The sequence below is a fragment of the Sus scrofa genome, chromosome 2, assembly GCF_000003025.6.
Source record: "Sus scrofa isolate TJ Tabasco breed Duroc chromosome 2, Sscrofa11.1, whole genome shotgun sequence".
Lineage (NCBI taxonomy): Eukaryota > Metazoa > Chordata > Mammalia > Artiodactyla > Suidae > Sus > Sus scrofa.
The window spans coordinates 40143600-40169315 of record NC_010444.4 but is presented as its reverse complement, the minus strand read 5'-3'; the positions used below and the strand labels follow the sequence as shown (position 1 = coordinate 40169315).

At 47.0% G+C, this 25716-nt stretch overlaps 1 long non-coding RNA gene across 1 annotated transcript; it reads left to right on the top strand.

Moving 5' to 3' along the window:
- Window positions 169–25488, top strand: LOC110259292. Its single transcript, XR_002341550.1, has 4 exons — window positions 169–7363; window positions 9811–9912; window positions 23986–24096; window positions 25088–25488. It is a non-coding gene; the product is annotated as an uncharacterized LOC110259292 (long non-coding RNA).

Here is a 25716-nt window from a genome sequence, read left to right as displayed (position 1 = left end):
GGCTAGGGGTTGAATCGGAGCAGTAGCCACTGGCCTACTCCAGAGCCACAGCAACGCGGGATCCGAGCCGAGTCTGCAACCTACACCACAGCTCACGGCAACGCCGGATCGTTAACCCACTGAGCAAGGGCAGGGACCGAACCCTCAACCTCATTGTCCCTAGTCGGATTCGTTAACCACTGCGCCAAGACGGGAACTCCTGTTCAGAACTTCTACTCTGTGCTGCCTCCTACCTGTACAGCTTTGCTTGGATAATATGCTGGGTAACTAGGAATCAGAATCTTGGCTTGACCAGCAAGCCACCCTTTTTGTCCATGCTCCCCAAGCTCAAAACCTTACAGTTCTCTCCTTACAGTTCTCTCTTTTGCATGTCCTCTTGGTCACTAAGTCCTGTCAATCTGTCCTTCCCAACATCCCCTGTATTTCCTTTCATTCATATCCTCATTACCAAATACTTGGACTATTGCAGTATCATCCCAGCTCCCATGGTCACCAGACTTTCCCTTTTTCATACTTTCTGCTCACCCTGCCAGATTTATCTTCCTTTAACACTGCTTTGTCTTAAAACATTTCATTTGAAATATACCAAAGACTCTTTGTGGCCCATAGGATAACATCAATACTCAGGGCTTGACATCAAGATCTCCCCACCACGATTGCCCTCAAAGCTCCTTTCCAGCCTCATCCATCACTTCTTGCAATGGCTTGATGTTGCCTTGGGTGTTCTGACTTTGACATCTTTGCCTATGGCACATCCTTTGCCTAGAATGTGACACATCTTTCTACCCAGCCAGCTCTCTAGTAAAATCTTGGCCTACTTCAAGGCATCTGTCTTCTTATTTTTTTGGCCATGCCTGCAGCATGTGGAAGTTCCCGGGCCAGGGATCGAACCCATGCCACAGCAGTGACAATGTTGGAACCTTAACTCGCTGGGTGACAAGAGAACTCCTGAAGGGAAGCCTCTCTGCAGGGAAGCTTTCTCCAGTTGCTTTGCAGGAAACTTGAGCAGGTACCTTGACGTGCCCTTGAGCATCTTGTAACATAAACAGTGCACCTCACATGTGGCTTCAGTTATCTGTTTATCTGTGTACCAACATTTCCTCCCTAATCCCAGTGTGAGGGTGGAACCCTCATGAGTATGTCACCACCCCCCCATCATTATCATTAGCACAGTGCCTCGCCCATGCAGCCCTTACTTGGTTGAATGAAGGATCTAATGAATAGGGGAAACCAGAAGTAAGGAACGAGTCACTTATTGAGTGTTTACTATGTGCTAGTGTTCTTCATGCTTTTATAAGTAATAATTCCTCAAATCCTTGCAACTGCCCCAAGAGGTAGCTGATATTGTTCCTATGGCAGAGATGAGGAAACCGGGGCACAGCCAGCTGAGCTCCCTTGTCAAAGACTTAGTGATGGGCCAGGATTCCAAGCCAAGCAGTCTGCTTTCAGAACCTAGACTCTGTGGCTGCCTCTCCAGCACTCTTTACCCCTCCCTGAAAGGTGCCCAGCACACTGATAGATACATTCTTGTGAGAGCTACTTCATGGGCTTATAGGTTTAGCCCTTGCGGCAGGTTCAGGAAGAGTCTGAGAACCCTGAGGATACAGCTTTTCTTATCTGAGCCACTATGTGGAGCCTGGCCCACCCTGGCCATGTGCATTAGTGTGTTGGCGAGCCAATGGAACCAGCCCCGAGTGCCAGGGTTCCCCAGGTGACAAGTGCTCTGTAAAAATGTAGCCTGTTTTCCATGTCCTGTGAGATGTGGTGACTTCGATACATAGTCGTCAGACTGTGGGCCTGGGACTCCTCTAACACCCCGTTGTGGTGTGAGATGATATTTGGTTAATAATCTTAATCGGCCGAGTGCTCATACCCTATGTTTTTCCCTCCCATCTCATAATTAACTTTTATATTTTCCTTAGCTTTACAACTCAATCTGTGCACCAGAGCGACTGCAAACCCATATTTATCTAATTTAGCAAACATTTGCATGTGCTGCAATTAGACTTCTATGTTGTGTGATCAACGTCCTTTGCTAATTGCATAATTCCTTTTGCATTTAATCGTCAGATGGCATCCTTCTTTTTTTTTTTTTTTCTCCTCATCTACGTGGTTTGCTGCTGGTTGTGAGCTGCCTATGGAATCTCTGGCTGAGGCACCTGCAAAATCACAAAACCCAAGACGTTCTCGAGCTGGGAGGAACTGCCTTCCTTGTTTACAGGTGGAGAAATGGAGGCTCGGGAAAATGAAGGGACTTGCCAATCCAAACAGCTTGTTATTAAGAGTTCCTGCAGACGTGAAAGATGAATACATCTGCAGAAAACATCTCCCAAACCATCCTAGCGTAGAAATTCCATGAATAATTCAAGCCCGTCTTGACAATTAGCATGGAGCCTGAGTCTGGACAAGATTAGACTGAGCCTAAAAGAAATCAGGTTGTGGGCAAGCAAGAATTTTAGGGTATTCCAAAGTTAGCACTAACCCTGAGCAATTATTTCTTAGTTTCAGGCTTCTTATTGCCGGCAGATATTTCACTATAAGGAAGGCTGGCGAAACTCTTCCCTCTGCCTCTTTGTAGGAATTTTTTTATTCCTCTCTAAAGCTAGATCAGAAGAGAGTGGAGGGTTCATCCAGAATCAGGGATTAGCATAGAATCAGAATAGTAGAACTGAGTGGGAACTCAAAGATCTGGGCTACTCAGCTTGTTTTACAGCCATACCTAATGTCACAAAATTGGTTGGTTGCAGATCTAAGACTCAAGCCTGTATCTACCCACATTCCAGGTTTTCCTCACTGCAGTGCTCTGTAATGAAGAGACCAGGAAGACAGTTGTGCCTTACTCCCCTCCCTCTCTCCCTTGGTACCTCTACATAGTGCTTGGGAGTGCCAGGCCAGGCATGTGAGGATGCAGAGGCTCAGACCTTGATCTTGGCAGGGATGAAAGGGCTAGGGAAGGAGATCCGCCCACACGGAGAAGGCACCTGCTCCCCAATGTGGAGATTTTGAACTCAGAGGGTGTAAGAGAAACACAACAATGCCCAGCGCCGTGCCGGCCCACTGGCATGTGGAAACTCTACGATATTTGCAGAACGAATGTGTGTGCTGGCAAGGGGATGAGGATGGGGCGACGAGGTTGGACAGATAAAAGCGGGCTAGCTATTGCCACCTGCAGAAGAAACCATGAGAAGCCTGTCACGGTAGACTTCTTGATCTGCCTAGGAAGAAAGATGTGGTCATTATGTGGAAGCACCACAAATTCTCGGGGCTGGAAAATACAGTCCAGTGGTTTGCTCAGAAGAGGTGAGTGGCTCGTGGGCTCTACCATCTCTCCTGAACTGGGAAACCTTCCCATGCTGCGACAGCAATAGGAATGCCCTGCTCTCTGAGCGTGTCCCCTGGCATTCGCTCCTCTCTGTCAGATACACCCTCTGAATTCCATGGTTCCTAACACAGGGTCTAGGGAATAGCAAGTGCTCAGTAAATGAATATTGAATGAAGAAATGCATGGATTGTACATCTTTGAAATGTATGGCTCCTATCAAGTCAGCAGGGAGATAGATGGCCAAAGTCGGGTTAAAAATATTTTAATAGCCTGTGTAAATGGGCCAGAGCAATATGATTAAATTTACCTTGTGTAAACATAACACAAAGTCTGCAGTTTCAAAAAGTCGATTGCCCAAATAAGGAGTAGATGATGCTTGAAACGGTGTAGTGCATACATATTTAAAAAAAAAAAGTCAGTAAGGGTAGGTGTTAGAGGCCCGTAAGATTGTGATGTAGCTGCCGAGACAGGATTGGATTCCATAAGAAGAAGCCAGGTCCAGATCAATGTAGGTGACCCTGTGGTTAGAGCTCACGCAGGTCACTCAGGCATGATGTTCATTTGGGGTTTTATTAATAGCCATGCATAAACCTGGGTCCAGCGCTATAGTTTACCCAGTCACTATCTTGTTATGTTGTCCATCGGGTTTATATACTGACAAGGGCAAGCTGGCTGGCTCAAGGTCACCTAGCCAGTAGGTGGCTGAGCCCAGTCTTCTGACCCCTGGTCCATACTCTTTCAATGGCATCATGCTGCCTTTCTGCAGGCCAGAGCCCCTGCTGGGCAGCATCTAAAAGCAAGGCCAGCGCGATGCTTGTCAAGTGCTGTCAACAGAGGACACGCTCAGATGGGCACCTCGCCATCAGGCAGCCTGACAGTGATGTCTCTGAAACCACTTTTCCTGACTCACGGAGGGCTTTGATGGGCCAGCTCACACCCGCAAGCACAGTGACCCTGGTCTGTTTCAGAAACTGACAGCAGACAAACATGGAACATCACCTCCCCTTTGGGTGAACCCTGGAAAGTACAAATCTCCGTTCTGAGTTCCTCAGGTCCTATGACAAGGATCTGTGAGCCAGGCTCTAAGGAGGAAGAGGAAGGGGAGAGCACTGACATCTGCCAGGTGCTGTTAAGTGTCTGGCTCAGGACATTTCACATTTATTTGAGTTTCCTTTCCCATTTAGTCCTGTGTCTGCAACCTTACTGCTCACTCTGGTCACCACTGGACTCTTCCACCCCCTGGTGTTTGGTCGTCATAATAATCCCTCACATTCATCTTGTCTTATTCACACTCCCAAAAAAGCCTATGAAAAAAAAAAAAAAGCCTGCTCTTATGGTATGTGAAATCTAAAATAGCTGGGTACTTAGAAGCAGAGAGTAGAATGGTGGTTACTAGGGGTGGGGAGGTGGGGGAAATTAGGAGATAATTGATGAAAGGGTACAAGGTCATAGTTATGTGGGATGCTTGAATCTAGAGATCTAAGGGACAGCGTGATGGCTTTTCTCACAATACTGTGTTGAATAGTGGAAATATGCTAAGAGAATAGAATTTAGGTGCTCCTGTTGCAAACAGGTAACTGAAGAGATATGCTAATTAGCTTGAGTGTGGTAATCATTTCACTATGATTTAATAAAAATCATCATTTTTATTAAAAACAAAATGAATCAAGAAAATCCTGTGAGCTGGTTAGGGCAGAGATTTTCCCCATTTCACAATGATGCACAAGAATGTCTATCTGTTTGTTCCATCTTTCCATCCATCCATCCTTTCATTCATTCATTCCTTCATCACATCTTTATTAAATTATGTTCTAGGCACTGTGCAATTCACTAAGGAAGCAAAGGTGTCTGGGAAGCTCTTGGGAGAGATGAATATAAACTACCAGAGGGAGTTCCCATCGTTGCTCGGTGGTAAGGAAACTGACTGGTATCTATGAGGACTCAGGTTCGATCCCTGGCCTCGCTCAGTGGGTTAAGGATCCAGCCTTGCTATGAGCTGTGGTGTAGCTCCCAGACATGGCTCAGATCTAGTGTTGCTGTGTCTGTGGTATAGGCTGGTGGGTGCAGCTTCATTTAGACCTGTATCCTAGGAACTTCAATATACTGTGGGTACAGCCCTAAAAAGATAAATATCTATATATATACTACCAGAAAAGGTGGTATCATATTTGAGGTTTTTAAGTAGAATGGCCATGCATTTTAAGATAATGGGGTGGTGGGGTGTTATTGCTGGCTGTGACCAGTAGGTGGCATTCTGGGTCCCGGGAGGCTTAAGAGCCCTTCAGCCTTCTACACGCTAAGCTTTCATTTTATATTCATTACTGTACTTAAAATCAAATTCTAAGTCATATCATTGAAAGGCTGTATTCAATTTGATTTTAATTCCATTTATTTGCCGTTAATTGTTCCATGCTTTTCTAAAATGGTCAAATTAAATCTACTTGTGTCAGGGCTTTCCGGGTAAGTGAAAGACACGTCCAGGAAATTCAGACTCCTAAGTAAATTAGCACCTCCAGTCCCAGCACAACTAGGTCCCAAATTCCTTTTTTAGGAAATGCTGACGAAAAGTTGATGCTTTGGGGAAAAGATCTAGAAGGATGCACTCTGAGATATTAGTGGTGATATCTCCCAGTGGTGGGAATACAGATGGTTTTGTTTTGTTTTTTCATACCTATCTGTACTTTATTCATTTTTTTTACAATGGGCATGTATGAATTTTTATGTTTGTTTATATTTAGTTTTTCATCGAAGTATAACCTACCAATGGAAAATATGTAAATTGTAAGCAAACAGCTTGGATTTGTGTATTTATACACATAAGTAACCTCCACCCAGATCAAGATAGGCATTACCACGGGCTTCCAAATTTCCCCTGGGCCCCTTCCCACTAATCCTGCCCTGGCCAGGCCCCCACCCCACCACCATGGATTAGTTTTGCCTAACTTTGCTCTTCATACATATGGAATCATATAGGATCTCTTCTTTTGTATATGCATTCTTGTTCAATATTATTTAAGTTGGTGTGTATAAATACATGAAAACTCACCAGTCTGTTCTGTTGTTTTGTGTGTCAGAAATCTGCTATTTTTCATTGGTGTGCCATATTCCATTGTGTGAATATACTGCAGGTCTGTATTTTTATAATCAGAAAAAGATTTACTAAAAAAGATTACATGTAGACATGGAAATTTGCTGGAGGCCAAGGAGCCATTTCAACTGCAAGGTCATTTTCAGAATACGTGGATTTAAACAGCTGTGCAGACACTGGCTTGGACACAGAAGCACAGGGTCTTTGTGAGAGACCGACACTTAGCTAATTGCAGGGCAGCAGGTAAGGCAAGTCCTGGCTCTTCCCCTGGTGGTGTGGCTGCAGGGCAAGTCACTTCACTCCCTAAGTCAGCTGTTCTCACAGAGTCTCAGTTTCCTCATCTGTAAAATGTGTAAAGTTACTAATTTTAAAAGAATAAAAGAAGGAAAACCCCAGAACCTCCAGTCAAATTTGAATTTCAGGTAAACAATAATTTCTTACAATAAGTCTATTCTGCATATTGCATGGGACATACAAGCCTAAAGACTTACTCGTTGTTTATTTCCAATTCAAATGTAATTGTATTGTGTCCAGCAAAAACAGGTGTAATATATTCCGTATTTTGGTTTTTATTTTCTTTGGCTCTTGTGTACCTCAAAAAAATTATAATAAAGTAACCTCAGAACTACCCCTCCCCCCAAAAAAAACAGGTGTGATAATATTCCCTGCTCACACGATGACACAATTGTTTGTGAGAAGGTGTTTGCAGGCAGCCAAGTATGTACAGGTGAAAGAAACTCGAGAGGGCCGGAAAGGCAGGGCAGAGGACCACTCGGTTTGGAAATTGAGCCCTGTGAGGCTCCATAGGAGAGGGACCTTGCCTCTCTCACCCACCACCCCCAGCCACCCCACTGCCCAGCTGGATGGCTGACTCTGAGAAGGCACCACTTACCTGTTGAATGACTGAATGGCTTTGCTCCCCAGCTCCTCCACTTACTTGATGTTGACCTTAGGTAAGCTAGCTAACCACTCTGTTGCTGTTTTCTTACTGCATTCCTTCAACACTACTTTCAGGGAGCCTAACTCTGTGTCAGGGATGAGACTCATGAACGGAGGATGTTTCTGCCCTCCTGGAGTTTGTCAAGAGGGAAGAGGGAAAGTAACCACATGGAAAAAAAAAGACAATTCCTGGTAGTGATGAGTGCTGGGCCAGAAGTAAATAGGATGGGTTTCAGAGGAGCTCTTTGGATGGGGTGGTTGTCAGGGGGAGGGGCTCTCTAAGGAAGTGAAATTGAGCAGAGACCCCGAGGCTGATGAGGAGTCAATCCAGGGAGGTGCCCAGGGAAGGGACTTCTGAGCAGAGGGGAAAAGCAGCTTTTCTTCTCTGAATATTGGGGGTGAAAACACCTACCTGCCACCTCACAGAGCTGAGAGGGGTCAAGTGAAGGAAGGCTGATTTGTGAAGTTTTCAAGTTCCCTATGTGGGAAAGGGGTTATGGACTTTGCTCAGAGATCCTCCTCCTCAGTCCCCAGGCCACCTGGAAGCTCAGGACCATGGCTGTTCATTACTGCCTGCGTGGAACTGTTTCTACCACTTTGTGGCAGGTTAAGAAGGAACATTGAAAGTGTTTAAGGGCTTTGATATTATGGTGACATCCAACCACACATGGTATTTTTATAATTTTTCCCATTTTATGTCTTCTAATGTTGGTCTGAGATAGACTGAGATAAAAACACCCAACCAGCCCTTCACCACAGATAATTTGAAAAGCACTGGTGTAGAAGCTGTAGAATTAGAAACATCTGGGTTTTATTGCAGCTCAATCTCTTACTAGCTTAGCTGGTTGGTCTTAATTTTTTTTTTAATGGACACACCTGCGGCATATGAAAGTTTTCAGACAGGGATCAAACTAACGCCTCTGCAGCAACCAGAGGCACTGCAGTTGGGTTCTTAACCCACTGTGCCACAGCGGAAACTCCCAGGTTGGTCTTAATTAAATTGTATCATCTCCCTGTGCCTTCACCTATAAAATGGGCATAGCAGTGCCCACCTGTTAAAGCTTTGAGACGACAGTGAAGTAACGTGTAAAAAGGACCCATCAGTGAATGGTGCAAAAATGTTCATTCCCATTACTGCTACAGATGGGTATCTGACATTCATTTATTTTATTAATTTGATTGACAAATATTGAGCGCCTAGTATGTGCTAGGCCTTCTCTTAGGAATAGAGGATTAAAAAAAATAAATAAAAATCCCCTCCTCGGTTAATAGTTGCAAACTGTTGCCTTTGGAATGGATAAGCAATGAGATCCTGCTGTATAGCACTGGGAACCATATCTAGTCACTTGTGATGGAGCATGATAATGTGCGAAAAAGGAATATATACATGTACGTGTAACTGGGTCACCTTGCTGTACAGTAGAAAATTGACGGAACACTCTAAACCAGCTATGGAAAAAATAAAAATCATTGTAAAATTTTAAAAAAAGGAAAAAAAATTCCCTTCCTCTTAGCTTTTGTGGGGAAGAGATAGCAATAAATGAACAAGTAAGGTGATGATAAGTCAGATGATAACTGCTAGGAAGACAAAACAGTGGAGAGATGGATCAGGCAGACAGAGACAGCCCCACTGAGCAGAGAGGAAAGAGGTGAAAGGGAGCCAACTGACTCTCAGGAGAAGGAGTTGTAGCAGGACAGACAGCAAGTGCAAAGGCCCTGAGGTGGATCATACCCTGCCCGGTGTGTTCAAGGGAAAAGCAAGGGGGCCAGAAACAAGTCAGAGGGGGAGAAGGAGCCTTGAGCTCCAGGCCATCCCTAGAGCCGTAGGTTTGGCACCCACTTGAGAAGGGCTTGGTCCTTGGCAGGTACATCTCCCTGAGAACAGCGTTGAGTCTGTGAGGGGCAGGGGAGCCTCTGCCTGGCTCTGTGATGCTCCTTCCTGCCATTCTTAGCCTGAAACACAGTGGTTCTGACCAGTCAGTCCCCGTCTTTGACACTTGGACCTTTTGTAGCTGAAATAGGATCAGTTCAAAAGCACTTATCTAGATCTGGGCCACCTACCTGTCCCTTTCAAGGTACCCAAGCTTTTTAGGTTCTTAAGAGATACAGTGAACCCTCATTTTCCAGGGACTTGCAAATTCATCTCCTTGCTAATATTTCTAACCTCCAAATTGACACTTGCTGGGCTTTGATGGTCATTCGCTGATATGCGCAGAGTGGAAACGCAGAGTGGAAACATTTGAGCCTCCCGTTTCCAGTTTGTGGTTACACTGCAAACAAGTGTCCTTCACACGGTCTACTTAGGGCCCTGCTTTTTGCATTTCTTTGGTGCTTTTTGTTGGTGCTTTTGCTGTTTGAAATGTCCCTCATGTGTTGTGCTGGAGTGCTGTCTAGTGAAGCTAGACAAGGCTGTGATGTGCTTTACACAGAAAATACGTGTGTTTGGTGGGCTTCCTTCCAGCTTGGCTTATAGTGCTGTCGGCTGTGAGTTCAATGTTAACGAATCAACAATATACAGTATATTGAAGGAGGTGTCTTTAAACAGAGACGCATGTAAAACAAGGTAGTATTGATCGTTGACAAAAATGCTGTGACCAGAGGCTCACAGTAACCTAACCCCGTGTTTCCCCTGGGAGTGATGTGTCTGTATTCACTGTAATTCAGTGTCCGTGGTGACTTTATAAAACCTAACTACTGAGAATAGGAAGAATCAACTGGACCTGGACAAACTGTTTTCTAGAGAAGTACAATCAGTGTGCACTCTTACTAGCAGGATGTAAAAATGCCTGTTTTACTCCACATCTGCCAGCATGTTATCATTTAAAAAAAAATCTTCTAGTTTGACAGCTGAAAAACTATCTAACTCTAACTTGTATTTTTCAACTCCTGGAAAGGGTGAACGTATCTCCTGGTTTGTTAATGTCTCTTCATGACTGTCCATCACATTTTAGAACAAATTTCCTTGAGTCCCTCATGAGAGGAAGGAAGAATGGAAATGCTTTTGGTTATCCCAAGGGCAGGAAGCTGGACCAGGGCTGCAGGTGGTGAATTTTTTTATCACGGGATTTTTTCCAGGTCAAGGGAAACCACAATTGACTGCATCCCTGGCTGGTCTAAGCCTTGCATCCCTAGGGAAGCACTGCCAGCCCCGTGTGACACCAGTGCCTCTGCTCATGTGGTTAGAGCCGAGCTTTCCAATCAGGCTGACCCAGTAAAGAATCATCACCTACCGCTGGGTGAGCTCGGTTTCTTAACCTGTGCCTCAACTTCCTCACCTGTAATAATGGAGATAAAACTTCATCTCATAGATTTCACCTGTGGATACCTGTGTTAGTGCAGGAAAATCTCTTAGAAAAAGCCTGGCACCCGTATTGGTTCTGTATATGTTGGCTGTGGTGCTAAGTAGCAAGAACTGTGGACAGCATGTAATCTTTGTCCCAGAGAATTTTTTTTTTTTTTTTTTTGTCTTTTTAGGGCCATGCTGTGGAGCATATAGGCATATAGAGGTTCCCAGGCTAGGGGATGAATCAGAGCTGTAGCTGCTGGCCTACACCACAGCCATAGCCACAGCAATGCTAGATCTGAGCTGCCTCTGCGACCTACACCTCAGCTCATGGCAACGCCGGATCTTTAACCCAATGAGCGAGGCCAGGGATTGAACCCTCGTCCTCATGGATCCTAGTTGGGTTCGTTACCAGTGAGCCACTATGGGAACCCCTGTCCCAGAGAATTTGCTGACAAGACGTGTGCCCAGGAAAGAATCCAAGCTCTTTTACAGGGTGGAAGGTGTGGTTTAGGACAAAGCACGGAGCAAAGGGGTTGGGAGTCCCAGTGCTATTTCCCTTTTGCTGATTTCTTGGGCTTAAATCACTTCACCTCTTGGAACCTCAGTGCCCTCACCTGTTAAACATCTAGGCAAACAGCTAACCCTTCCCTTGCGGTCTCCCATCTCTGATTTAATCTTCATGACAGTGATGTGACAGCAGCCACACGTGCCAGTGTTACCGATGAGGAAATTGCAGCTTAGTGGCTGAGGTGGCTGGTGGCTAGTGAGAGGAGGACCTCTTGACTCCCAGCCCAGTGCTCATCCTGCAGCGTCGCTGCTGTCTCTCCTGTAAGATGAGGGGCTGGGTTGGGTTTGCCTGCCGGCTAGAAGGCAGTGACCATTTCAAAGGAAGTGGTGTGGGTTGGGGACCTAATTTACTTAATAGGCACTACCTCACCATCTGTTAAATCTACAAATTCATCTTGACAATGCTGCCACTTGATGCTTTACGTCTTGTGAATGTCACCTCTTTGTTTCATTTAATAAGTGATTTTCAGCCCCTCTCTCTGCACGGGTTCATTTTCTGGCTGGTGGCTCTTCTGCCCCTTTTGAAAGCAGAACGGAGGTGGCTCCCTCTTCCCTCCTCTTTGCTCCTCCCTAGGCCGTCCTTCCTGAAGCCACAGTAAATGCACTCTGAGCACTTGGGACAGTCCCACTTTTTTGTTTGCAGCCACCTGGGCGACCAAGCTCTGAGCTGACTGCCTGCAGCAGCCTCTCTCCCTGTGGAGAACCGCATGTCCTCCTTTGTTCCCACTCTGTTCCTGGGCAAACCAAGCTCACCGTGGCTCACACATTCTCATGACATCGTCTGTGCCCTTTGACAAGATCGAACATCACTTTGCTTTTGATATTTGTAGACCAAGTGCACTGACTCCCTCTCTGGCTCAGGGCTAAGTGATAAATGTGGTATTAAGGTGACTTCTTGCTTTCCTTCCAAGTCATGGCTCTTCGGTTGTCTGAAGACTTCCCATCTGGAGCTCCTAGAATCAGAAACGAATGTTATTTGTTCATGTTGCTACCTTCTAAGTGGCAGTGCTGTAAGAATGGCCTTCTCAGATGTGGAGCCGTCACTTAGCCCATACGTGGGTCTTGGCTTGTTGGTGGAGGAAGGATTACGTGTGGTGTCAGCGGTCCCTTTTTTGCGCTATTTTTCTCACTGTCTCTTTAATGCATTTGCCCTATGGCTGGTGCCAGCCTTCTCTGCCTGCCAATTTCCAGGTAAATTTAGTACAAAAATGGAAGATGTGTGGGGATGGGGTCCCCGAACCCTTCTAAAAAATATGGCCACTTTGGAGTTCCCGTCATGGCACTGCAGAAATGCATCCAACTAGGAAACATGAGGTTCCGGGTTCAATCCCTAGGCTCGCTCAGTGGGTTAAGGATCTGGTGTTGCTGTGGTGTAGGCTGGCTTGAGCTCTGATTCGACCCCTAGCCTAGGAACCTCCATGTGCTGCGGGTGCAGCCCTAAGAAGAAAAAAAAAAAAAATTGGCCACTTTGAAAGCCTCAGCAACATCCCCCTGTTCCTTGTCAGGTAACTTCCTCCTTGGCAATCCCCCTGCCCACTGAGCGTTTGAGCAATCCCGCAGGATTTCTCTCACCGTCTCTGGAAACCGTCTTCTTTATCCCTTTTAACTTGGTTCCTTTTAATGAGCACTTTGAACAGGCTGTGCTCTTTGATGGGAATATGTCCTTCCTATCGTTCATTTGACAAATATATGCCACCACTCATCATTCACAGTGAATGAGACCGAGTCCCATCTCATGGTGTGGTTGTTCTAGTGGGTGTGTGTGTGTGTGTGTGTGTGAGTGAGTGACTGAGAGAGAGACAGAGAGAGAGGGTGAGTCTGTGAGTGAGGCTGTTGAGGTAGGCGTCTAGAGGAGGTCCTAGCACAGCACTGGGTACATGAAATACTAAGCAATGTTGTAACATGTCATACAAGTTCCCTGTGACCTTTGGGATCTCAGAAGCCACTATTTCCTAGAGGCTGAGAATCATGAGGTTCAGGGGAATTTGGAGGAGCAAGTGGAGGTGAGACAGCCCTGCGGCCCAGGACCCAGGGAAGTCAGGAAGGATGGTATTTATGAAGACACTTAGCTGCAAATGTGAGAACCTGTTAGGGAGGCTCGGGGTTGAATGATTATAAGGAATTATTATAATGACAAGGATTCATTACTCTGTAGGGTTTTTTTTTTCAATTTTAAAGTTTTATTGAAATATAGTTGATTTGCAATGTGATAATTTCTGCTGTACAACAATGTGATTCAGTTATACATGGACGCATATCCATTCTTTTTCAGATTCTTTTCCCATATAGGTTATTGCAGAATATTGGACAGAGTTCCCTGGGCTCTAGAGCAGGTCCCGCTGACCAAACATTCCATATACAATAGTGTGCAGTTTATCTGAAGCCCGGTCACACCAGATCCTCACCTCCACGTGAGGTTAGCAGAGTAGTGGTTACAGTTGCCATTTAAAGAGAAAGACAGCCCTGAGATATTAAGTAACTTGTGCAAGGTCATACAGCTATTAAATGGCAAAGCAACGCAGGAGTTCCTATATGGTGCAGTGGTTACAAATCTGACTAGGAACCATGAGTTTGCGGGTTCGATCCCTGGCCTTTCTCAGTGGGTTAAGGATCTGGCATTGCCATGAGCTGTGGTATGGGTCGCAGATGTGGCTTGGATCCCGCGTCGCTGTGATTTTGGCATTGGCCACCTACAGCTCTGATTAGACCCCTAGCCTGGGAACCTCCATGTGCCGCGGACCGGCTCAAGAAAAGGCAAAAAGGCATAAATAAATAAAATAAATGGCAAAGCGGGACTAGAACCAGCCCCTGCCTCTGGTACTGTCTCTCCCAAAGCAGGCTGTGTTTATCTCAGTAACCAGCCTCGGGTGTGGCATGTTGCTTGGCACACAATGGCTGTCCCCAACCTCTAGCACTGTTTCCTGATGAGTCAGTGACCAAGTGAATGGTGGGAATGAGAGACAACAAGACACATTATAGGGGTTGGTGAGAAGGGTGTCGGGTGGGGCTGGAGGGTACAGGATGAAGAAAAGGCTGGAAGGAATTCCTGAAGACAGGCTGCCTCTTGTATAATAACCCTGTGATTGGCCAGGCCAGGCCTCAGCTCCAGCTTCCCCTGGCTTTTGATACATCAGCAAATTGCTTATTGGTTCCCTCAATACTCAGAATAAATCCAGAGCCCTCACAGTTGTCCCCCAGGTCACATGGGCTGGCAGCCTATTATCCTTGCTCTTGTCACTCTGCAGCCCATCCAGGCCTTAGGACATTGGCCATTTCCGTCATTTCCAAAATGTTCAGCATGCTTGGACCTCAGGGCCTTTGTACCTGCTGTTCCCTCTGCCCAGAATGCCTTTCTGTCTCAAAGGTCACCTCCTCAGAGGGGCCCTCTCTGCCACCTTATGCCCTTGTCCTGCTTTGCTTGTTTTCCTAGCACTTGGTCACTTGCTGGCATTGTATCAGGTAAGTATTTGTATGTGTCTACCAGAAGTCAAGCATCACAGGGGAAGGGGTTTTGCCTCTCTGCTCCTTGCTGTGTGTGCCTCTCCCTGTGACTGGTGTATTTCAGGTGCAAATTACATTTAACTGCTGAGTGAATTCATGCTTTTTGATGCTTTTGTACCCCTTGGTCACTCCTAGCCAGTCATCCTGGCCCAGCTCACTGGTGCCTGTCAGGCCTCAGGATGTGTACCCCTGGGATCCTAAGGAGCACATTTGCGAAGAGACAGCCTCAACCCTCACATCCTCTGCCCAGACCCACTTGTCCTGGTCCAGGAAGCAGATTCCAGTAGGTGGGGGGAAGGTCAGATCTGAGAAGGCTGGGGTCAGGGAGCAGGTGTGGGGTTTGGGGGTGGCAGGAAGTCATCTGTGAGGAGCCAAGGTGCCTCCCCATGTGCATTTCAGGACACTGGTTGCCAGCAGGTCTGGAATGATAATGGGGCACCTGTTGACATGGGCACTGGATCCTTGGGGCCACCCAGGCAACCCTGGCGGGGCTGAAAGATCCATTTCCTGTCAGAAGCAATGGCAACAACAATCTAGAAATATATGTGAAGAACCTTTATTGTCTCACGACCACGTGAGTACATTTCCTTCATTCATCAATAAGGAACACACACTTATTGATCGCTTACCAAGAACTGGGCCCTGCAGGTGTTGCCTGAGTCATGAGCTGCTAACTTCCGCATTTACAGGGTTAACACGCCTTCTACTAAAGTGGTTAATTATTTATTAAAACACACTAGCTACTTCATCATCAGTGCTAAGAAGAGTGCTTTGCACACAGAGTCGTGCTCAAGTGATATTTTTAAAGTGCTAGATTAATAAAAACGTTAATCAGTTTCACCATTTAATAAAGAAATAGCCCAGAAAAATCAGATTTGGAAGTCTGGCCCATGATGGTCTCACTCTCAAGGCCAAAGGGCTCTGGTCTAAAGCAGAGGTTCCAAGACTCCAGGGTTTCACAGACTGGTCAACTTCTAAACAAAAAGTGCCAAAAAAATGTTAAAATATTAGAGCTGGCCAGTTTTTCATTTTCCAAGTGAGAAGATGGAGAACAGTATTATCGATTGTTATTTCACAAAAAGACGTGAAGGATGGTCATAGACTTTTTAAAAATTGGGGTGCATTTGGGCCTGGCGGAAAAGCCACTAACTTCATTGCTCTTATAGTTCTCTCTCTCTTTTTTTTTTTTTGCTTTTTAGGGCCACACTTGTGGCATCTGGAGACTCCCAGGCTAGGGGTCCAATTGGAGCTGCAGCTGCCAGCCTACACCACAGCCACAGCAACGCAGGATCTGAGCTGTGTCTGCGACCTACATCACGGCTCACAGCAACGGCAGATCCTTAACCCAGGGATTGAACCCGCAACCTCATGGTTACTAGTTGGATTTGTTTCTGCTGCACCACAGTGGGAACGCCATTGCTCTTACAGATAGTTGTCATTTCACTGAGGGTTGGTGAAAACGTCACTGGTCAACACTGAAGAGACAGGGTGGGGTTCAGATAGACACCGGCCTCTGGCCAGAAGAACCAGTCCCTCAAATTCTTGCCTCTGTCTTTCTGTGTCTTTCCCGTTCCTCTCTCCACTTCTCCCTTTCTCTCCTCTTAGCTACAGACACACAGAGGCACATTTCAAAGCCTCAAAGAGAAGTGTGCCATGTATCAGAACCAGATCTTGGATGGAGAAGAAAGGCAGTCTCTCTGATTCCAAGTCTGGAGTCCCTAACTCTGAGAGAAGAAGGAAGGGGCAGGAGTGGGGTGGATATGGGGGAATCGTTCCCACCTCCCCACTGACCCCTTTATTATCCTCTTAGTATTCGTTTATGATTCCTATTAATCACGTGGAAGAACCCTCCCAATTATTAAATGATAGAGACATGTATTCTTGCAGCCACACAGAATAATTATTTACTAAAATGAATTAACATATAGAAAAGCCTCAGTTCTATGGAGGCTGAAATTTAGCATAATGAGTTTATCAGGCTTAAGAGGAGCCCAGACAGGCTTTTTTGGGGCGAAATAAATACACTGATTACAGTGAGACTCATCGGTGCTGGCATCGTGCCATTTGTTATTTCTTTAATAAACACAGCTCGAGTTGATCATCTGTTTTCAATATAATTTATCCAGGCTCCCCTTTGCAATTAACAGCCATGGTGGGGGTGGGGGCAGGGAGAACGTGTTCTTACCAGCCTCCCCCTGCAGGTCCCCAAAGTTGCTCATTTGGGGCATTCTTTGTGATTTAATAGGCCTGCCCATCAGTGGACCCGGTGCCGGGATCTGATCTGGGTTGACAATATACTTGTCACTGGAAAAGCATCTTCAGGACATCAGCCATAGCAGTGAGGGGAGCTGGGGGTGGGGGAACAATTATGCAAATTTAAACTCTCTCGAGCCCCCACTTCGACCTGGCAAGAAGGATAAAGGCCTGCCTTCTATCCCTTTCTCTAGGGGCAACAGGCCTCTTGCCACATGTCTTCCGGAGGGATTCCCAAGTTAGTTAAGCATCTTCAAAGTGGCCTCATGGACACAGGGTGGGGAAAGAGGATTTATAGGCAATTGGGACTGAAAAATCTTCATTGTTCATGGTACCCACAAAGCCACCCAGTCTATTAAATTTATGTTTAATAGCGTGTCCATTGTTCACCAAGGGACATTCAGATCATTCATTCATCCAGAACAAGTGTGTGTTCTGCAGTACAGCCTGGGAGCACACAGAGCTTGTTTACCTTGTTCTGTCGGTTAAAAGTGGATGTTGGACGTCTGCTATGTGTCAGTCCCTGGGACAGGAAGGTGAACAAGGCAGATGAGCTTCTGGCTGTCATGGAGCTTAGCTTTGGGATGGACGCATGAGGGAGCGTGGCGGCTGTGACTCCCAGTGGTCACAGCCCTGTGTGATTCCCAGCTCGTCCTGAGTGTAGCTGGACCTAGTGACTCGATTCTAAGAAAGAGAGCACAGTCAAAGTGGTTGTCCCTTCCGATTCGGTTACAAAAGACTGGTTTCCGTCTTACTAGCTCTCTGTCTCTATCTGACTCTCTTACTCACTTGGGCGAAGTAAGCTGCCACATTGTGAGATGCACTATGGAGAGACCTACACAGCAAGGAACGAGGGAGGGCAGCCTCCAACTAGCAGTTCCTGAGAAATTGTGGTCTCAGCGCCTCCCTGTGAGGAATGAGTTCTTCCAGCAGAGGCAGGATGCAGCCAGGGAGCACACCTTCCCCCACTGAGCCTTGAGGGGTCTGCAGCCCTGGCCAACACCTTGATTGCAGCCTGTGAAACTCACAGCCAGAGGACCCCGCTGCCCCTGGATTCCTGACCCAGAGAAACTGAGATAGTAAATGTTTTTCTTAAGCTGCTGAGTTCTGGGACAATTTGTTAGGCAGTAAAGGAGGATAACATGGGGAAGAAGTTATAAGCTGATAAATGCAGGAGGAAAATATCAGCCAGTGATAAAAGGCAGTGCCGAACATTAGTGAAGGCTGACATGCTGAAGAGTGGCAGGATGGCGGGTGACAATTGGTGTCTCAGGGTGGGATGGACCCTAAAGATCCTTTGGTCCAGTGCCCCACGGGAAGCTTCTGTGTGCTCTGCCTGTCCCTTCCTAGGCATCCAGCCTTGGGTCCAAGAACCCCCAGTGATGGGAAGTACACACTTTTCCAGCTGCTCCGCCCCATCTTTGGATGTGAAAAAATACTTGCTCTTGGGGTAAAATCTTCCTCCCTCCGGTTTATCTCTCTGTTCCTGGTTCTTCCCCCTGAGGTCACACGCCTGCTCTTGTGTTGTGAGCCCCTCTCTCCTAGATGATCATCCAGCCTTTCCCTCGTCACCGTCTCATCCCTGAGCTGACTCTCTCCTATCCTTCCCAGACTCCTGGCTTCATCCATTGTGAACCTACTTTTAGCCTGTATGATTTGACTTCCTTTCCAACGCTGCTTCCCTGCAGTTCTTGTTGGAAATCCTGCGCCCCTGGGGTTGGTTGACTGGCTTCACGTCATGCCAGATCTCTCAGGGCAGGTCCTTTCCTTCGCTGAAAGTGGCTCGTCTCCTGGCCAGACAAGCCCGGCTCCTTGATGCTCCTCTCCTCCCAGGTGACTTCCTTTCCCCCTCCTGCCTCTACCAAGCTCAATTATCACTTCTGCACATGACTCACTGGGGGATGGCTTCTGTCTAGCCAGCTGCCTGCTGGACAGTTTCCTATGACCATCCTTCCAGTCTCTCGAGCTCTGCATGCCATCCCTGCCATCTCGCCATATCCATCCACTGAGCTCTCACCTGGGTCAGCATCCCCTCTCCTCTGCTACCTGATGGGCCAGAGCCTCCTGTACCTTCTGGTACCCTAGGTTCTGAACTCAGGGACAGCCTTGCCTCTTTCTCTTTTCTCCACCTTCCCTTCCAAATCTATCACCTAGTCTGTCCACTTTTCTTCCCAGGGTCTTTTTCGCCTGCTTTTTCCTTCTGCCACTCCCGAGACCTAGATCCTCACTCCTGGACTATGATAATCCCTGTTCTCCAAAGATGCATTACAGGAGACACTGCTGGGCGTTGGGAGGGTGGTGATTGGCAGAGCAGACCTGGGTCTGTCTTCATGGAGCTTATGGTTTAGTGTACTCATCCATTCATCCATCAAGTGTTTTTTGACCTCCTACCATGATGACTGTCAAGTTGACTCAGATCCTGATAGTCAGAGGTAACTTCCTCTTGGCTTAGTATTGCTGAGGAGGGCAGCTTCCAAGAAACACCTTGACAATTGCTTTGCTAGTTGGTGCAGTAAATGAGAAAGACTAGCTGGAGAGTCAGGTGCACTGTCATTTCCACCCCTAGAAACATGGTTCTGAGAGTTCTTGGACCAGAGCCTTCTCCTTGGGTCACCTGACTACCAGAAGCCCTGTGGTGACATATCGGAAAGCCAGGGCTGGGAAAGCCACCCTCAGCAGCTGCCTCTACTTTCTCGGGTTACTCTGAGTTCCCTTGTCCCAGCTATCTTCCTCCCATCACCTGTAGCTGATCCACTTCAAGCATCTGCATCATCCCAGGTATCCTGGGTGCTAAGTGAGGAACTGAGATAAGGGGGCAGCAGGGGAGAGGTCCATGTCCAGACAGCTGCCAGCAGGGTCTCAGGGAGGGATTCCAGGCCAGAAGGAGGAGGGAGGCCATGGAGAAGGAGCTGGTGCAGCCACAGGCTCTGGGGCGGTGTGTGCGTGCCACAAAGGCAGAGGAAGCTAACATGGTATTGGGGGGAGGAGTAGGCAGATTTTAGGGGTCTTAGAGCCTTTACCACTAGTTTGTTTGTCAGGTGGGCTAGTGTCCTTGGCCAGTGATATATTTTCTCTGAGTGGCATGTATACACTGTAATCAGTGTATTTATTTCCCCCCCAAAGAAAGCCTGTCTGGGCTCCTCTTAAGCCTGATAAACTCATTATGCTAAATTTCAGCCTCCATAGAACTGAGGCTTTTCTATATGTTAATTCATTTTAGTAAATAATTATTCTGTGTGGCTGCAAGAATGCATGTCTCTATCATTTAATAATTGGGAGGGTTCTTCCACGTGATGAATAGGAATCATAAACGAATACTAAGAAGATAATAAAGAGGGTTGCTGGAGATTTACCAGAGGGATGATGGGAGGATACGCCTGGTGTGGAAGGTCCATAAATGGTGGCTTCTTTGTATTAGTATGATTAGGATGGTGTTGAGGTTGGGGTCGGGCAGAGAGAACCAGAGAATGAGAAGGAACCAGAGTCCTCAGAGAGCTTTTAAGTGCAAGCTGGGGAGACCAAGATGCTTCCACAAATGCCAAGAGTAGGCACAGAGATGAAAGTGGGACAAAGCTTGGCTCAGGAGCGGGAGTTCCCCTGTGGCTTAGAGGTAACAAACCTGACTAGTATCCATGAGGACATGGGTTTGATCCCTGGCCCCTCTCAGTGGGTTAAGGATCTGTTGTTGCCATGAGCTGTGGTATAGGTTGCAGACGCAGCTCAGATCTTGCATTGCTGTGGCTGTAGCCTGGACCAGTGGCTACAGCTCCAATTGGACCCCCTAGACTAGAAACCTCCATATGCCCTTAAAAACAAACAAACATACAAACAAACAAACAAACAAACAACTACAAAAAGCTTGGGTCAGGAGCAAGTGAGAAGTCTGAGATGTAGGGAGGCCGTAGGCAGTTGCTTCTACAACATGTTTCTACAAATGCCAAGAGTGGGCACAGAGATGACAGTGGGACCAAGCTGGATTCTCAGCAGTTGCCTTTCTTAGCTATCTGCTGGGGAGGTTGGACAGAGTAGGCAGAAGGTGAGGCATCGAAATTGCTCTTCCTCTGGCTCAAGCCAAAATTGTTTCCATAGCAAAGAGGCCCCAGATTACTGTTAAGGGTTGGCAGGTCCTTGAGGACAGGGTCCCAGTCAGGCCCATCTAGACCTGGCCCACCAGATCTCTCTGGAGAGAGATTGCCCTCTGGGTCTACCTACGAGTCCTGCACTCTCCTCCTGGCCATGCTCATCTCAGCTCTTTCAAGGATGCCTCTCTGACCCTCTGCCCTGTCTGCTCACAGCAAGTTTCCTTCTGTTCCCTCGGTACTGGGCTAGTTGCTTTATACACACACTGCGGCATTTATTCCTCAAAGCATCTGTGTGAGGTAGATTTCATTCCTATCATACAGAGAGGAAAGGTGAGGCTCAGACAGAGAAGGTAACTTTGCCTGCATCTCACAACTAGGAAATGGCAGGGCTGGGTTTTTATTTTATTTTTGTTAGTCCTGCATTTGTGGGATATGGAAGTTCCCAGGCTAGGGGTTGAATAGGAGCTACAGCTGCTGGCCTACACCACAGCCACAGTAACATGAGATCCGAGATGCATCTGCGACCTATACCACAGCTCACGACAATGCTGGATCCCTGACCCACTGAGCAGGGCCAGGGATCGAACCTGCATCCTCATGGATACTGGTTGGATTCATTTCCACTGTGCCACAATGGGAACTCCAGGGCTAGGTTTTAAAAACAGGTCTGTCTGTCTCTAAAAACCCAAGCTCTGCTGGAGACTAAAGTATTTCAGATACCATAGTTGAATAACAGATTTCTCCAAAATGTAGTGGCATAAGATAACCATTTACTGGGCTCATGAATAAATAAATTCAGAGAGGGCACATCAGAGTTGCCTTCTTTATGCTTCACAGTGTCTAGAATCTCAGCTCAGAGCCTGGAAGGCTGGGGCTGCCCTCGTTGGAAGGCTCGTTCACTCAGATTGAGGCTGGCTTGAAGCTGGGGGTCTCAGTTCCTCCATATGAGCCTCTCTAGGAACTCTCTCCCTATGGACTAGTTGGGCTTCCTCACAGCATGGTGGCGCTGCCTCCCCCAGTGCATGAGTGAAGGTCCAAAAAGAGAGGGGGAACCAGGATGATTCATATCAGCTTTTATGACCCACCCTTGAGAGATGGGCAGAGTCAGTTCCGTTGCAGAGGCTCATCCAGACCCTAAGGGAGGGGAAATAGACTCCACCTTTTTGTGTGTGTGTGTGCTGTTTAGGGCCACACCCATAGAGTATGGAATCCCAGGGTAGGGGTTGAATTGGAGCTGTGGCTGCCAGCCTACACCGCAGCCACAGCAACGTGGGATCTGAACCGCATCTGCGGCCTACACCACAACTCATGGCAACGCTGGATCCATGACCCAGCGTTGAGGCCAGGGATTGAACCCGCATGCTCATGGATACTAGTCAGATTCATTTCTGCTGTGACCCAGCGGGTAACTCCCAATAGACTCCACTTTTTGATGGAGGACTGGCAAGATTTGGAAAGGAAATGTATGACCAAAAATACTACTGTGGCTGTCTGCTTTAAGAAATTATAATCTGCCTCAGGAGGGAACCTGAAGGAACACATCCCTGCCATGGTGAGCTCACCAGGGCTCACCTTGTCCCATCTTTTTAACCCTTGTAGATCCAGTCCATGAACGCACATAAAGTAAGTGTTTGTTGAGTTATGTGAATAAATATAGAAAATCCAAGTCAAGGAGTTCCTGTCGTGGCTCAGTGGAAATGAATCCAACTAGAAACAATGAGGTTTTGGTTCCACCCCTGGCCTTGCTCGGTGGGTTAAAGATCCAGCATTGCCGTGAGCTTTGGTGTAGGTTGCATGGCTATGTGGCTCGGTCATGAGCTGTGGTGCAGATTGCTTGTAGATGTGGCTCAGATCTGGCATTGCTGTGGCTCTGGTGAAGGCTGGCAGCAACAGCTCCCATTAGACCCCTAGTCTGGGAACCTCCATATGCCACAGGTGAGGCCCTAAAAAGACAAAACACACACAAAAAGAAAATCCAAGTCAAGCCATTTGGGGGGATTATTAATATTCTTCCCATTTCCCACTGACTGCTTTCTCTTTTATCTCTGCAGCCGAAATTTTCCATTTTATGATTGTGTTGCTTCAAGGTTTGTTCCTCCAATCACAGATTTAACAGGATGTCACGGGCACCTGCTCATGGCCTGTAGGCATCTCTGGAGGAAAGCCACGGAAGGCACATCTGCAAACTTCCATCACAGTCTCCAACTCTTAAGACAACTCTGCCCTTCTGCTTTGCTCTGCCATGCTCAAAGCCTGGGTTTTTTTCCCCCTTCAGCTTTCCATGGACTGAGCATGGAGGTGACAGGGGACCCTAAAACCATAGCTTTGAGGCTTCTCGTGAGACTAGTTTAGGCTTGAATCACGTAGAGATACTGTGGGTAAGATCTGGGAAGGATCTTTGGCCCACGTGTGCTTTTTGCTTGCCAGCCTGCCTGCCTATCTTTCTTTCATCTTTTCCTTCCTCCCTCCCTTCCTCCCTCCATCTCTCCTTCCTTCCCTCCCATCTTTGCTACAATGCAAGTCTGGTTTTGTTTGTAGCTCGGTACGCCCCACTGGTCCTGAATTCCGTGAGAGAAAAAAAAATCCCACCTCTTTTTCTATCTTATTATACAGTGTGCTGTAAATGAGAGTTGCTGCAGAAGGAACTCTGACCCCGCAGAGTTAAGGAGCATCAGAGCAGCAGGAGATTTGGAATAAGACCTAAACCTCACTTCTCAGCCTCACTTCACTTCCTCATCTGTAAAATGGGGAGATAGCCCCATCTTCCTCCCTCTTCGGGCCTGACATGAAGATTGAAGGAGGCCTAGGTAGGAGGATATTTTGCAAAGTATACAAGGCTGTATAAAATCTGTGGTTACTACTTTGAGTGAGGCGGAGGATAGAGAAAATTCATGGCCCCAAACTTAACTTTGCTCCAGTATCTTAATTGAGCCCCTTGGCCTTTCAGAATTAGGATAATGAAGTGGACAATGTCTGTAAGAGAGGAAGTCCCCTCCATCCATCAGGGAGTACTCTCTGGTGATACAGACTCCAGCATCAGGACCAGACCTCAGCACAGGTAGGGAAGGTAGCTGCTTATGGGATATTAGGGACTTTCATAGGCTCCCTTCTAACCAAGTTCTCTTTGCTGGCTCACAGCATTCTGAAAGTGGGGTTGAAAACTCAGATATTTCAGAGGCCAGAGAGGTCCCGTGCACGGTGAAGTTGACTTGGTAGGGACCGGGGAACTCAGATGCCTGCTCCTTCCCGAAGTCTGTGGGTCCCTCTCAGCCACAGCCATGTGCTGTCGGGCAGGAAGGCAAGCTGGTGGGGGTTTTTCCCCAAAGAAGCCAGATATCACCTTTTCTTTTAAAGGCAAAAATCTCTTGATATTTATTTCTTGGCAACCAATCCAAATTTTCAAAAAATAGTGCAAGGGCCAAACAAAACACAAAGCTGCTGAATTCAGCTCATGGGCCACCCATTTATAATCTCGGAGCCAAAAGCCTGGGGAAGTCTCACGGGCTGGTGAACTACAGCCCTGTGACTCTCTGATTGCTGTACTTGAGACTGCAATCATGGCTATAAGTGAGTGACATCAGATCTGATTTCCCTGCAGGAGGGAATGGGGTTTTGGGGGGTGGGGAGGGACAGGGAAAGGCGCGCTGGTTCCTGCTCAGAGCGTGGGGCCCTGGCTGAGGAGCACTGGAGCGGGGAAGCAGGCTGCAGCCTCCAGCAGCTTCGGGTTTGTGTGGGCAGGTGGCAGCTGAGGGCTGGGGAAGGGGGAGTGGGCAGCCCATCCTGCCTTCCAGCTCCCGAGGAGCTGACTCCCCCCCAGAGAAGTCAGGGAAGGCAAAGGTCCCTGCTTCTCCCAGAAGAAGACAAAAGCTGGCAGGTGTGCTCAGCAAACAGACCCCACCCCATCGCTGGTGATCCTGGTGAACATTGGTGTGGAATTATTTCCTTCACACGAGCCATTGCCTATTAACCAGGGTGGCTTTTGTAGAAATCGTTGGGGAACCAGGCTGACAACTAGGGCCCAGATAACTGTGCATTTTCTGTGTTTACAGAGCTTCCAGGCTGGCTTTAAACCATTCAAAGGTCACATCCAGAGAGCTCTGAGGTGGAGTGGGGGAGGTTGGAGATCTATGGTTCCTTTCATACAAAGTAAAATGAAATTTCAAAATTTTTCAATCACAAAGACGATGCTCATTATAAAGAAACATGAAAATACAGATGGTCAAAAGAAGAAAACAAATACTCAAAAAAATTTTCTGATCATGCTTCCATGAATATTTATGAATGTGTACACACACACACACACATACACACACACAAGTAGGAAAGATTTTGAACAAAATTAGTATGGCTGATACTTTACCAGCTGATAACTGGCATCCTACACCTTGCCATTCCCACCCCTATATTTCCATCAATAAACATTCCCCTTTGATATCCACTTTAAAGAGTAATTAGTCATTTTATGAGTGTACCGTGATTTATTTTACCAATTCGTATTTTAGGACACTTAAATAATTTCCTTTTTCCCTTAGAATCAACAGCATGATGAACATTCCCACAGATAAATGTCTTCACATAGCTCTTATTATGTCTTTGGTATATAGTTTGTCTTTTGTTTTTTTTTAGGGCTACACCTGCAGCATATGGACATTCCCAGGCTAGGGGTCAATTTGGAGCT